Source organism: Tachyglossus aculeatus, chromosome 2 (genome assembly GCF_015852505.1).
Source record: "Tachyglossus aculeatus isolate mTacAcu1 chromosome 2, mTacAcu1.pri, whole genome shotgun sequence".
Classification (NCBI taxonomy): Eukaryota; Metazoa; Chordata; class Mammalia; order Monotremata; family Tachyglossidae; genus Tachyglossus; species Tachyglossus aculeatus.
In genome coordinates, this window is record NC_052067.1 from 28,926,734 (window position 1) to 28,941,973 (window position 15,240).

The window sequence follows — 15,240 nt, forward strand, 5'->3', positions numbered from 1 at the left end:
GTTCTCAGTTAATTACCTAGACTGCCTGATTGCCTCACTTAATTAATGGTAAAAAAAACTAAAAAGGAAGCTAAATAAAACACAGAAGTCATATTGAAAAGGAAGGTGTTAGTAGAAAGGAGTGTGGTGATACAAGTAATGCTCCAGCTCAAGAGAAAAATCAGGTTTCTTATTTATTTCTTCTTGAAATAGCTACATCAAAACCACTTCCATTCTCTGGCTATTTAGGTTCTTTGTGATTTAAGGAGAAAAATTCGATTTGAGTCTCGCAAATGGGTTCAAATATATTAAAACTTCCCCAAAAATTTACCTAGCCCCAATTTTTTCACCCCCCTCTTTTCCATATCTGCTATAGAGATAAAACTTTTAATGAACAGAGAACATGAGTAGTGAAAACAACTACATGACCAGAGCTATGGGGTATATTTTATATTGACATAGGATGTTATGGGAATAATGCTACATTGTGTACTTTTATTAAAGGGATTTTTCCCTCCAAGCAAAGGGAATCCTATTTTGAGCACCACTTCAGTAACTGTAATTTCTTCATTATCCTGTCTTTTCCTTTTAGAATTTCTGCTCTCAATTCTTACTACAGAATTTCTATTTTACTCTCTACTTCACCCTACAGTTTCGCTACTGCTAATTTTATCCCACCTTTTCTGCTCTTTTCCAAATCACTTATCCTGTCTTCACCTTTAGCACTGTTTTGTTCCTCTTTTCAGATTCCATTACAGAGGTTTGCAAAAATGTACTTTCCTGGTAATTCAAAGCATTTGTCTGGGTAATCACACCTTCAGAACAGGTATTTAAGGTAACATGAACAGATTCTGAGACCAAGGCAGAATGGGAACAAAATTATAAAGTCAGAAAGTGGTGGGGGGTGAGAAGTGAGATAGAGGAATAAAAAGAAGGGAGAAGGAGCAAAAACAGAAAGGGAAGAGTCAGGAAATAAGTCGGGGGAAAAGGGGAGCAGGAATAGTTAGAGAAAGGGGCAGAGAGAAGGAAGAGAGGGTAGGAAGTGGGTGAAAGTGACTCCTTCAATCATCAATACATGGCCCAGAAAGCCAACCAATACTACAGCTCACAGAAAGCAGTGGCCACCATTACTGATCTGTAATTTATTATATCCATAATTTATTTACATTAACATTTGTCTTCCCCTCTAGACTGTGAGTTCGTTGTGGGCAGGGAATGTGTCTACCAACTATGTTCATTCCTTCATTCATTCAGTTGCATTTATTGAGTGCTTACTGTAGGAAGTGTATGGAAAGTACAAATTAGCAACAGAGACAATTCCTACCCAACAATGGGCACTCAGTCTAGAAGTGGGGAGGCAGACATCAAAACTCTGTTGTATTGTAGTCTCCCAAGCACTTAGTACAGTGCTCTGCACACAGGCTCTCAGTAAATATCACTGATTAATTGATCAACAGTAAATAGACTTTTCAGCTGCTTCAAAGGCCATACTGCAATTTCAAAGTGTTGGCAGAGAAACTAACTTCTGCTATTCAGATTAAGGACATAAGGGTGGCATCTCCCCCAGACTGAGCCCCCTTTTTCCTCTCCTCCTCCTCATCCCCCCTGACCTACCTCCTTCCCTTCCCCACAGCACCCGTATACATGTTTGTACAGGTTTATTACTCTATTTGTTTTACTTGTACATATTTACTATTCTATTTATTTTGTTAATGATGTGCATCTAGCTTTATTTCTATTTATTCTGATGACTCGACACCTGTCCACATGTTTTATTTTGTTGTCTGTCTCCCCCTTCTAGACTGTGAGCCCGTTGCTGGGTAGGGACCCTCTCTATATGTCGCCAACTTGTACTTTCCAAGTGCTTAGTACGTGCTCTGCACACAGTAAGTGCTCAATAAATACGATTGAATGAATGAATGAATCTCCCACTACTCCTACTGCCACCATCTCTGAATGGACCTTCCCTGAGCTGATCCTTAGAGTTTCTGGAATGACTGGAAAAGCATCAGATCAGCCATGTTGGAGGATGTAAAGGACAGCCTAAGAAGTTATCAATTCAGTTGAATTGAAGTTATCAATTCAGATGCAGCACTGGCTCTTGTTGCTGAGAACAATAGTAATAATAACAATAATAATAATAATAGCATTTATTAAGCACTTACTATGTGCCAGGCACTGTATTAAGCGCTGGAGTGGATACAAGTAAATTGGGTTGGACACAGTCCCTGCCCCACGTGGGCTCACAGTCTCAATCTCCATTTTATAGATGAGGTAACTGAGGCATAGAGAAGTGAAGTGACTTGCCCAAGGCCACAAGCAGACAAGTGGTGGAGCCAGGATTAGAACCCATGACCTTCTGACTCCTAGTTCTAGGCCTGTGCTAGGCTGGGGTGGGAAGCGGTGCGAAAGGGTGGAGGGGAAGGAGGAGGTGGGGAGGGTTAATAATGGCATTTATTAAGTGCTTACTATGTGCAAAGCACTGTTCTAAGCACTGGGGAGGTTACAAGGTGATCAGGTTGTCCCCCAGGGGGCTCACAGTCTTAATCCCCATTTTACAGATGAGGTAACTGAGGCACAGAGAAGTTAAGTGACTTGCCCAAAGTCACACAGCTGGCAATTGGCGGAGCCGGGATTTGAACCCATGATCTCCGACTCCAAAGCCCGGGCTCTTTCCACTGAGCCATGCTGCTTCTCTGGCTGGGAGGGTTGTGCAATTACCACACTCCTCTTCCTCTCTGCTGTTGGGTCACCTCTTCTGCCATCGTGGTGGTCAGGTCTCCTTATGCCTACCTGGTTTACAGTGGAATTTAAATGAGTGGCAATCTGGAATTCCAACATGCTATTGTCAGGGAAATCTAATCATATCATTTTAATTCACTTTATCTTAGATAAGGAAAAAGGAAGTATGCATTGTTCCCCTAGGCTGTTAATCATCCCCATTTCCAAATGGAACCATTAACAAATTTAGTTGTGATCAGCTCAAGAAAAAATAAAATGTCAAGTTTGGGCAATCTGATTTAGTATTGGACTCAAAAAATATTGCTACTTATTGTGTGGCCAGTCTAAATTTATTAAACATCTCCCGTTGGGGAAATAAAGCAAGGTCTAGTTGACAGAGCACTGACCCGGGAATCAGAAAGACCTGGGTTCTAATCCTGTCTCTGCCACTTGTCTGCTGTGTATCTTTGGGCAACTCACATAACTTCTCTCTGCCTCAGTTATCTCATATGTAAAATGGGGATTAAGACTGTGTCCAACCCGATTATCTGGCACACAGTAAGTGCTTATTAATAATAAAAATAATGATGGTATTTGTCAAGCACTTACTATGTGCCAAGCACTATTCTAGGTGCAGGGTTAAGTTAACAAGTTAATCAGGTTGTCCCACGTGGGGCTCACAGTCTTAACCCCCATTTTACAGATGACTTGCCCAAAGTTATACAGCTGAAAAGTGGCTTAGCTGGGATCAGAATCCACGACATCTGACTCCCAAACCCATGCTCTTGTCACTAGGCCATGCTGCTTCTAATTATTATTATTATTATTCTTATATTAATTTCCCCACTCGCGCAAGTATATGTCAAATTTAAAGCATTAGTAAAGGATTGTAGGAAATTCTCAGAAGCCAAGTTGATGCAAAATTTCAAATATTTTTGACAGTTCTGTAACCCTGCCAAGCACTTTTTCCCCATTTAAGTTTCAAAGATTAAGCGTATGGCTAAGTGAGCGATTTTTAGGGAGATAAATTCACAAATAAGCATGCATGTTTCCCTTCCCTGGAGAGACATTAAATACATTATACTAAATAAAAGTTCTTGTAAATGCACAGGGAAGTGTCAAGTGGTGGTCTTCAGCACTAGTCAGAAATAATAGTCCTAACCCTCCAGAAGAAACTTCATTGACCACTGACCTCTCTTCCTTTTTCCTAAAATAAGTGGCAATCTCTGCTACTGTTATAAGCAATGTTCAATCTGTGGCTCTGAACTGAAAGCCATTTTCCCCGTACGTGAGTATGGCCTGGGGAAAGTGGTTAGTCAGAACGCAGTTTGGGGAGAGCTACCGGTCAATAAGCGTGTCTTTCCTCTTTGAATGAACTCTCTGAAATATCACCCCCACAATCCCTGAATATTTACTTACTGCCTTCTGCATGAATAGTGTCATTCACTATTGTGTGGTACTATTGTGCACTGCCTGGCACGCGCTCTGGGCACACTCTGACTTCTTCAAGGATAGAAAGAGACTGTGCATTTGGAAAAAAGCCCTCAAATTTTGTTTGGATTAATGAAAGCATTAACTCTGTCTACGCTGCTTTGTTATTAAATCACTTGTAAATAGTTATGAGCTGCACTGGGTAGGGCCAGAGGACTCCACAACTTATTTCCATACATCCCTTCGCTTCCATTCCCACACTACATTCACCCTAGCTTACCATCAATCAGGGCTACTTACTGACGGCTAATTGTGTGCTGAGCACTGTATTAAGTGCTCGGGAGAGTACATTTCTGTTGTACTCTCCCCAGCACTTAGAACAGTGCTCTGCACATAGTAAGCGCTCAATAAATACCACTGATTGATGGACTACAATACAATAGAGTTGGTAGACACAATCCCCACTCAGCCAATTTATAATCTAGCGGGGGAGATAGACAAAAGAAATTACAGACAGGGAGAAATGGCATAGTGTTAGGATACGGCAGTGTGGCTCAGTGGAAAGAGCATGGGCTTGGGAGTCAGAGGTCATGGGTTCTAATCCCAGCTCCGCCACTTATCAGCTGTGTGACTTTGGGCAAATCACTTAACTTCTCTGTGCCTCAGTTATGTCATCTGTAGAACAGGGATTAAGATTGTGAGCCCCATATGGGACAACCTGATCACCTTGACTTTGGGCAAGTCACTTAACTTCTCTGTACCTCAGTTACCTCATCTGCAAAAATGGGGACTAAGACTGTGAGCCCCATGTGGGACAACCTGATAACCTTGTATCTACCCCAGCGCTTAGAACAGTGCTTTGCACATAGTAAGCGCTTAACAAATACCATCATTATTATTATTATTGTATCCCTCCAGCACTAGAACAGTGCTTTGCACATAGTAAGCGCTTAACAAATACCATCATTACTATGCACATAAGTGCTGGAGCTAGGAGAGTAGGAAAGAAATCCTCTCAAAGTATACCAACAAAATCAGAAAAGGATGATTTTTATTCAACTGAATCTTTTCCTCCTACTCTCCTTCTAATATACTGAAACATATGAATAAGAAAAACTGTTTCTGGCCCTTATGAATGTCTCTATAAAATGTGATTTAGATTACTGATCCCAGAGGTCAATTTCTAGTACAAAATTCTAAGGTCTCTTGGAGCTGTTCCAATTTTTTTGCAGCAGTGGTGCATTCCTATATGATTCTTATATGATTATAACTGAATTAATGCATTAGGAAATAAGTGTCAGGGAGAATCAAAACGCCTGGCCTCTGTCCAGTAAAAAAATAAAAACCCATCCTGCCATATTTACTATGTAACTGCTTCCACAGGTCTGGTTTTCATTAGATTTTGTTTTGGTTGGTGGCAAAAAGCAACAGATTGGTTGTTAAAATATTTATGGTTTTGTTTCAGTCTCACTTTGGGTTTCTGAACAAAAATACACATATAAAACTATCATCCATAATTGTATGGGTCATTTCCTCAATTTACATTCAAAGGAAACACTGAGCCCCACTCCGCTATCCATTATTGACCATATTATGGATCAAACTCAGGTGACCTATACAGGAAAAATAATAAAAGTCCATATTTGGGAATAAATATCTTGAGAAAAATATCTGAATTACTTCAGAATTCAGTATAAATTTGAGGGATATGGAACAATTGCACAAAATAATCCCAACTTGATGCTCACCCTTCTCTTCCACCCAAACTTTTACCAATTTTTGCTATCAAAGTTTGAACAATGTGAATCTTATTTCCTTTCCTGTCCTCTGACCAGCTTCTAATGTCTGTGATCAAAGAGCAGGATGGAGGAAGATGAAATGATTCCCAAATGGCAGAGATAATCCACAACTGAGAGTTGATTTCTCTTCCCGCATGCATTTATTCTTATTCTCCCTGCTGATACAAACTATATGTAAGTTGGCCAATTAACATGTAGTATCCATTTTTGAAGCAGCCAACAGCAGCCTATCTGCTAATTTTTGTAAGCAATACATTTTAAAGCCACTCTCTGATTTCTGTTTAAAGGTATTACTGAACTTTATTCAATATTTATAAATATTGAAATTTATCAGGCCACAATGAAGGCACCAGGAGAAAGGAGAAGTAAAAAAACTTAGGTAATCCACAATTGGGTAAAGCATCCCTTGAAAAATACTCTATTACCTTTATATATGACCTGAAAATGAATTGATCTTTCAAAAAGCAGATAATCATTTTAACTTTTAAATAAGGTTTAAGAGACTGAAAATCCTGTGGTAGGACAGGACCAAAATATGTTTTGTTTGGTTCTGTACATTCATCATTTTCAATTGCACATCTTATAAATACTCCTCTCAAAGGGCCTGTGTCAATTCATTCAATCGTATTTATTGAACGCTTCCTATGTGCAAAGCACTGTACCAAGTGCTTAATGGGAAAGCTCGTTAGCTAGTAGTTTGGAAGAGGAGTCTTGTTTCTAAATTGTTTATTCAGAATTGTGTTACATTAGTCTTGCAGATAAGAATAAAACTAATGCCTCCCAGAAATGCTTAGTTTGTGCATTTAAAAAACTCAGCCAGTACCTTCTGTGTTGCACAACCAGTATTGGCCAGTAAACAACCTAACGGAATGGTGTAAAGACACCCAATACAATTCTTTGCAGAAATCTGCAGAAGGAAGAGTGTCTCACCAGGGGAACCCTAACCTCTTTCCTTGTCACAGAGTCACTGTGATCCTCTCCCAGGTCCCTGTGAACTTGGGAGCCGCTTCTGAGATTCAGGACTCAGCAGCAGAGAGAAGGCAAACTGGCTGAAAACTGGATAACTGGCCACTCAAACTGTGAATCCCACTGTTGGGTAGGGACTGTCTCTATATGTTGCCAGTTTGTACTTCCCAAGCGCTTAGTACAGTGCTCTGCACATAGCAAGCGCTCAATAAATACGATTGATGATGATGATGAATCACTAGTTGATTAATCTGGGGCCATGGGACTAAATCATGATTGTGGACTGGCCAAGGAAGACACCCTGAAGCTCAGTCTGGTCTCAAAGCATTCTAGAAATTACCCTGCAGTAAGGAACACTGCGGATCCTGAGTCCAAAGCAAGACCCGATCTCCAACTAGTCCTCCCAAGCTCTTCTAGACTGGGGATGGGACAAGTCTGGATTAAAATCTCTCCAAGCACTCTCATCCTCCATAAATTCATTCATTCAATTGTATTTATTGAGCACTTACTGTGTGCAGAGCACTGTACTAAGCGCTTGGGAAGTACAAGTTGGCAACATATAGAGACGGTCCCTACCCAACAGTGGGCTCACAGTCTAGAAGGGGGAGACAGAGAACAAAACATATAACAAAATAAAATAAATAGAATAAATATGTACAAGTAAAATAAATAGAGTAATAAATCCATACAAACATATATACATATATACAGGTGCTGTGGGGAAGGGAAGGAGGTAAGGCGGTGGGGCTGGAGAGGGGGAGGAGGGGGAGAGGAAGGAGGGGGCTCAGTCTGGGAAGGCCTCCTGGAGGAGGTGAGCTTTCAGTAGGGCCTTGAAGGGAGGAAGAGAGCTAGCTTGGCGGATGTGGGGAGGGAGGGCATTCCAGGCCAGGGGGGGGACGTGGGTCAGCGGTCGACGGCAGGACAGGCGAGAACAAAGCACGGTTAGGAGATTAGTGGCAGATCTACTGCACAATGATCCAAGACAGCATGATCTCCACCAGAATGAAAATTTCCAGACACTTCTGAACCTAACTGTAACCAACTGTGTCGAGCCTTGCAAGACATCACAGGCTTTGTCAACGGACGGCTCTTTGCAGCTTCTGCTGCTGACTTGGCAGCTGACATGGCAGCTGACGGCTCTATGCCCACTTGTTTTTGAATCGGAGGTTAGAGGAGGATAGCAAAGCCAGCAGGAAGAGTGGCCTGAAAAGTTGTTCCTTGATCAAAATCTCATATACTATTTGGGGCATGTTAATGAGGGTTGAAACGTGGAAGTAGAGAAATTTCTGTTTCCATTGTCATACTACTACTGGGAGAAAATGAATTTTGGTGTTTAGGGTCATAAATACAGTTGGTGAGTTCCATGGAATTGTTTCATTGTGCAGTCCTTTAATTTAGCTCTTTTCTGATTCCAATGACTTTCCTTTTACCATCTCCTCCCACTTCCTTCCCCACCCCACTGAAGCACTTTGCACATACTACCATAGCTGTATCAGGATAATTCTGCTGATGGAACTCTCTTCTGTCAACCAAAATGGCATTTATAGCAATTATCGCACACTCCTCCAATCAATCAATCAATCGTATTTATTGAGCGCTTACTATGTGCAGAGCACTGTACTAAGCGCTTGGGAAGTACAAATTGGCAACATATAGAGACAGTCCCTACCCAACAGTGGGCTCACAGTCTAAAAGGGGGAGACAGAGAATAAAACCAAACATACTAACAAAATAAAATAGGATAGGTATGTACAAGTAAAATAAATAGAGTAATAAATATGTACAAACATATATACATATATACAGGTGCTGTGGGGAAGGGAAGTAGGTAAGATGGGGGGATGGAGAGGGGGATGAGGGGGAGAGGAAGGAAGGGGCTCAGTCTGGGAAGGCCTCCTGGAGGAGGTGAGCTCTCAGCTCCAGTGTGGCACCAATGTGAAATTCTAATATACAGTACTGTTTTCCCAGAGCTGTATCTGACCTGAGTATCTTGTATCTACATCAATGATTAACTGCAGTGTTTGACACATAGTAAATGCTTAAAAATGCATTATTACTATTGCTCTTATTATTATCCCTCCTTTTAACCTTAACTTGAGCAGGTTCCAAATCAACTAGAACAATCTAATGCATTTTGAGGTAGTAAGTCAATGATATTTTTTGAACACTTACTGTGTGCAGAACACGTTACTCAGCACTTGGGAAAGTACATTCAGAGGTGGTAGACATGTTCCCAGCCCACAGCGAGCATATACTCTATAGGAACAGTGCAAATGGATGGTAGATGATGATGAATAAATCATATTTACTGAGAGATTACTGTGTGCACAGCACTGTACTAAGCACTTGTGAGAGTTCAATATAACAAAGTTGATAGGTTCCCTGCCCAAAACAAGCTTACAATCTAGAGGGGATGCATATAACATCATCCTCATTTACTATTTATTGAGGTCCAAATGAACAAAGATATTCTCCCTGACTTTGAAAATCTATACTGAACAAAAACAATGCATGGCCTTAAAAAGTACACTCCTGGAAAATGAAAATTGCATCCCCATATTGATTTGCTTTGTAGTCCTGGCCAAACCATGGTTCACATTTCCATAAATATATAAAATCATTATTAGACTTTGGTTTACCAAAATCCTTAAACAAAATGCATTATGACTTAATACTGTGTTTACTTCTACAAATTTTGATAACCCATGGTTTGGGAACTGTTCTTGAATATAAATACATTTCTGGAGAGGCTGATGAAAACCAAAACCTTATGCTTTTTTTTGTAGCTTAACTGAGCTTGTAATGATTGATACTGCCAGGACAAACTAATACGCTGTTTTATGACAATATGATTTTTTTTTAGAGGAAATACTGAATCTGGTAAGTACTGTCAAAAAATGCTAATACATATAAAAGACTGATCCACTTGGAAATCTGTCTATGATGGCATGGAGGTGACCCTCATGAAAATGAAATTAATTCTTAAAAGACTAAACATAGTACTTTGAACTTGTACTGATAATCCACCAATACCAACAAAATTATATAAAGATAGTGTTCCTATCTATATAAACTAATAATAGACTTGAATTTTTTTCTGGCTTCTGGCATCCACCCTTGCAGGGTTCAGCTAAATTCCAAAAATTGTTGCAAAAGGGAGCTCCTCTCCACGTGGCAAGTTAGATGAGCATGAGGACTGAGCTTTGAGAATACAGGTAACAATGTATCAAATTGACTTTTCAATATGTAGAATAGGTCAGTAAAACAGGAACTCTGAGCATCAATTTTTTCATTTTATCTTGTGACTCTTCAAACCAAACTTTCTCTGTGTTTTTTTCTGTGTGTGGTATTTCTTAAGCCCTTACTATGTGCCAGGCACTATTCTAAGTGCTGGGCCAGATGCAAGGTAATCAGGTCAAAGTCCACATCTCACATGGGGCTCACAGTCTTAATCTCCATAAGGTAACAAGCACAGAGAAGTGAAGTGACTTGCCCAAGGTCACACAGAAGACAAGTGGCAGAGCCAGGATTAAAATTCAGGACCCTCCGACTCCCAGGCCCCGGGCTCTATCCACTTGGCCATGCTGTTCCTCTAATTAGAAATTTTAAAGAAAGAATATGGTACATAATATACTCTTGAAACAGAACGAATAATGGTAAAATCTGCCTTGTTTTCCAAAATTAAAAAATATACATTTTCACCTATGTAAACACTTTTATTTTAATTACATTTTATATGTATAAATGTGAAAATGCACATTTTTTAATTTTGCAAAATCAAGCCTGATTTTACGATTATCTATTCTATTTCAGCAGCTCGCTCTCCCTCCTCAATCTGTGACCTTTGGGACACTTGATATTCTCCCCACTCCCAACCCCACAACATTTTAGTATATCTTTAAATTATATATTATAAATTACTTATTCATATTAATGTCTATCTCCCCCTCTAGACTGTTAGCTCATTATATTCAGGGAACATGTCTGCTACTTCTGTTGTAGTATACTCACCGAAGTGCTTTGCAAACAGTAAGCGCTCAATAAATACGGTCAATTGATATATTATGTATAATATATAACATATTCTATTGGACTCCCTTATTGTTATATATTGCTACTTAACAATAAGGGGGTCCAAGTATGGTGCTGAAACATTGGCATATGGAAAACACCTGGAGGTTACTTGTCCCCATTCTTTCCTCGTTTATTTGTGTGGGTATTGTGGGCTTTGTTTAAAATAATGGGCAGGATTAAAAGAGAGAAGCGCAGAGATGGGAATCCCTTTAATTTTTTCCAGCCCTGAGAATGCAATGATATATATCTGAATTCCTTTTCCAGAAGTTTCCCAATAGGCCAAGCGAGAGAGTAAAATCACGGAAAAACCCAAATGAGGTGAACATTACAGATGTGAGATAGAGAAAGGTCTTCTTTCTCTTCTGTCATTTTGGAGCACACCTTGCAATATCCATCTGAACCGGAGGAAAAAATTAAGCTTATCATTAAAGACAACTGCCTATATTTCTTGTCTTGTCTTATGCTGTTGAGTCATCTCCAACCCATAACAATGCCATGGACACATCTCTCCCGAAATGCCCCACCTTCATCAGCAATCGTTCTGGCAGTGTATCCATAGAGTTTCCTTGGTATAGAGAATTGGTTTACTGTTGCCTCCTTCTTTGCAGTAAACTTGAGTCTCCGCCCTCGACTCTCTCCCATGCTGCTACCGCTCAACACACGTGAGTTCTGACTTGGAGCAGATGGCCTTCCACTGGCTAGTCACTGGTCAAGTTAGGAATGGAAATACTTCTGCTTGACTTTCCCTGCCATAATCGAGACTGGTAATAATAATAATAATAATAATAATAATGGTATTTGTTAAGCGCTTACTATGTGCAAAGCACTGTTCTAAGCGCTGGTAGAGTACTGGAAACTCTCCAGGTGTGACCCTGAAAGGGGAGCCCATATTTCTTACTCAAAGCCAACCACTAGATTCTGGAAGCTGACTTCATGGCCAGAAATCACAAGAATAATATGCTGTTTTGAAGCCGAAGAAATAGTTGCCACTGTCTACAGCTTCAAATGCTTTATAAAATGCTTTAATAGAAATGAATGGGAAAGACTGTATCATCTATAATCTGGTTCATTAAAATCCCGATAAATGATTACATCTGCTTATCAAAATACAGCCTTTCATTATTAGAGGCTATTGTTAGCATTCCTCACCCTTTCTTTCCAAATGATAAAATACATTTAAATTATTTTCAATATATTTTTCTGGTGCTTTTCTGTAAAAGTTGAATAAACCTTGGCTTAGTTCACCAGTTAAAAACATTTCCCACTTGCTGGATCCTCTCTGTTTCTGCCCAGATTTAGCTTCTTTATTTATTTACTTGTTTTGAATTGTTGAAGCTAAATCTGATGAGTGATTTCCCGCTCAAATTAATTTAATGGATTACTTTTATTTATTAATATTATTAATTCACTATTTTCATTTATGTACCACTACTACAATCATTTATTTATGATTACTATTATTTAAGACAAAGGTCATTAAAAAATTTAGATATTTCTATTCTAACATTTCTCACAAACTGTCATCTTATTCAATTTTGGATGGCATGGCATATCAATAAGTAATATTACACATTTAGTCTTCCCTAAGCTAATTGCCTAAATTACTTTTCTAAGATAACTGTTTTCTTGTCATATAACTTCTCCCAAAATGTAAATTAAATAGTTATTTTAAAATTATATTTTTAAAAACACCCAACATACAAATGTTAACAGTCAACTGTTCCTTGTGAGATAGGGGTGATTGATTCTGCAACATTTTTATAAAGTATTTCCATATATTAACTGGAAAGAAATCCACAACTTTCTTCAATGATTTAATTCTGGGCAGTTAATTGGAGTTGGGAAGGGGAATTTCTCACTTTCAACTTGGCATTTTATAATGACAACCAACACCATAAAAGTTTACTTGAATAATCTTAAGGGAGAAAACAACTCAAGCAACAGCTGTGGGAAGAATTATAATATCGTTTCCTAGTAGTGTTGACATTTTCAAAAATTTTTATGTAAATTACACTTTCAGAAATAGTAACAAAAGCTGTTAAAATAAAATAAAAATATTTTTACATGAAATTGCACTCATGATTGTGTCATGAACCATGAAATGTCTAATTTAGAATATTCTAAAAATTATTCCACTCAGTTATACATACTAAGTGGAGATGCTTTAAATTTTCTCTATCAATTTGCAGAGCATAAATTTGACTATATACACAACATTGTACACTCAATTTCTTAATAAAATGCTTTACAAACAAAATACATACTTGAGAGGTTACAGAGCTCTCATTTATCTTATCCATCATTTGGTAAACATCAAGTTATTTCATTTTTAAATTCACTGTTATTTGAAGGATCATCTTTAAATTGCTTGGAAGACTCTCACCTGCTCTTTTCTGTCTCTACACCCCAACTGATGATGATGATGATGGTATTTGTTATGCGCTTACTATCTGCAAAGCATTGTTCTAAGCACTGGGGAGGTTACAAGGTGATCAGGTTGTCCCAAGGGGGGCTCACAGTCTTAATCCCCATTTTACAGATGAGGCAACTGAGGCACAGAAATGTAGTGACTTCCCCAAAGTCACACAGCTGACAATTGGCGGAGCTGGGGTTTGAACCCATGACCTCTGACTCCAAAGCCCATGCTCTTTCCATTGAGCCACTCTGCCAATTCATATTTTTTGGACTGCCAACCTACTTTCTGTCTTTTATTTTTCATTCCCTTGCTTCCAGTTCATTGCTTACTGCTTTACCTTTGCCTGGAACAAATCTGCCCTTTCTTTCAAATCTCTTCTAAAAAAAAAAAAAATTCTTAAAGAATTCCCTGAGCACACCTTACCAGTCATACTACCCCTTAACTTATCTTAGCATTTCATTCATATCCATTTTCTCATTTTTTATTATGGTGTTTACCTTAATTATGTTTGCTATCTTCTCCATTAGATTGTAAACTCCTTGAGGACAGGTAATGTCACCTAAAATTAGTCACGTTCTGCACAAAGTAATACTTTTTATAACAGAACAGCTGAAAGCTTTAAGCTGAGATTTGTAGAAAAGGTTCTTCCCTGCCTTCCGAATAACAGTGTGTCCTAATGCATGCCTCTAGAGTGGTCTAGGACCCCCACCAGATTGACATCTGTTGCTGGCCCTGGGCTCACTGTCTCACGACCAGGAGCCTGGAGTGACTGTAGGAATTTGTCCTGAGGCTCCACAGAGTAGCAGTGAGGGTGTGAAACCGCCTGAAAAATGTGATCCGTCAATGATGATAATATGCTGATGTTCGTTCCTTAGGAGGGACAAGTGACACATGGCTCCAAAAACATCAATCTGCCTGGGGCAATGCCTGATAATTCATTCATTCAATCAAATTTATTGAGCGCTTACTGTGTGCCGAGCATGAGAGCTTGGTGTTCAATGTAATGTTGTATTAAGGAAATTCAAGACAAAACAGTAAATTGTCCACTAAAAAATTCCTCTTAAATAATACACCTGCACTGTGCAGACACAGCAAGTGTCACAAATGTCATCTGTTTCACTGGGCTCTTGCCCTAAACTAAGTAAAGCATTAAAATAAACCCCAAACCTGTGATTTGCTGTTTAAGCACCTTGAGAAAACTTGCTTCATAATACTAATTGAAACAAGGATTGCTTTAATTTCCTTACCAATCCAGGGCAGAATAACCATTGATGCAGTCAGATAAGTCCAACTGGGCTCCTCAACATGTAGAAGGCCCTGAGAGTATCCCTAAGACCCAGTACTGAACACATTTTGCTTCAGATTCCCAAACTGTGTCTCTTGGCCTGAATTAATGCCACCGCTCCTTATTCCTGCTACCCAAGCTTCTGTCTTCATGAAGAAAACCTGATTCACAGGTTTTTTTAAGTATGCCAGAACGTATCCAGATGTGCAGTTCACCAAAGAAGTTGCCTTTTTTAATTGATGAGAGGGAGTTACATATAGGTTAGGTAACGTGATCTCTTCTCCCCACCATTTCTAAGGGTACTAAGAATAGGCCAAAGGCAGATGTTCTGTACTAGGGTATTATAAACAGCATTCTCCACATTAATGGGATGTTTAATGACTGAAAATGGTCTTAAAGAAATCCCAAATGATTGTATAATCACATCAAGACTGGCAAGGGGGGGGGACCTAAGTCGATTGTTCACTTAATCAACTGAGGCAGGTTGTACAATCAATGTCCATGGAGCACTAGCAACACTTCACCACTAACGCTGGTTTTGGCTCTGTAGGAATCCATTTGTTTATTGC

General features: G+C 39.2%; 1 protein-coding gene across 2 annotated transcripts in view; it reads right to left on the reverse strand.

Moving 5' to 3' along the window:
• The window catches only part of LOC119922798 (ubiquitin-conjugating enzyme E2 E2), a 317,762-nt gene that overhangs the window by 216,598 nt on the left and 85,924 nt on the right, over nt 1–15,240 (reverse strand). The window lies entirely within an intron of this gene.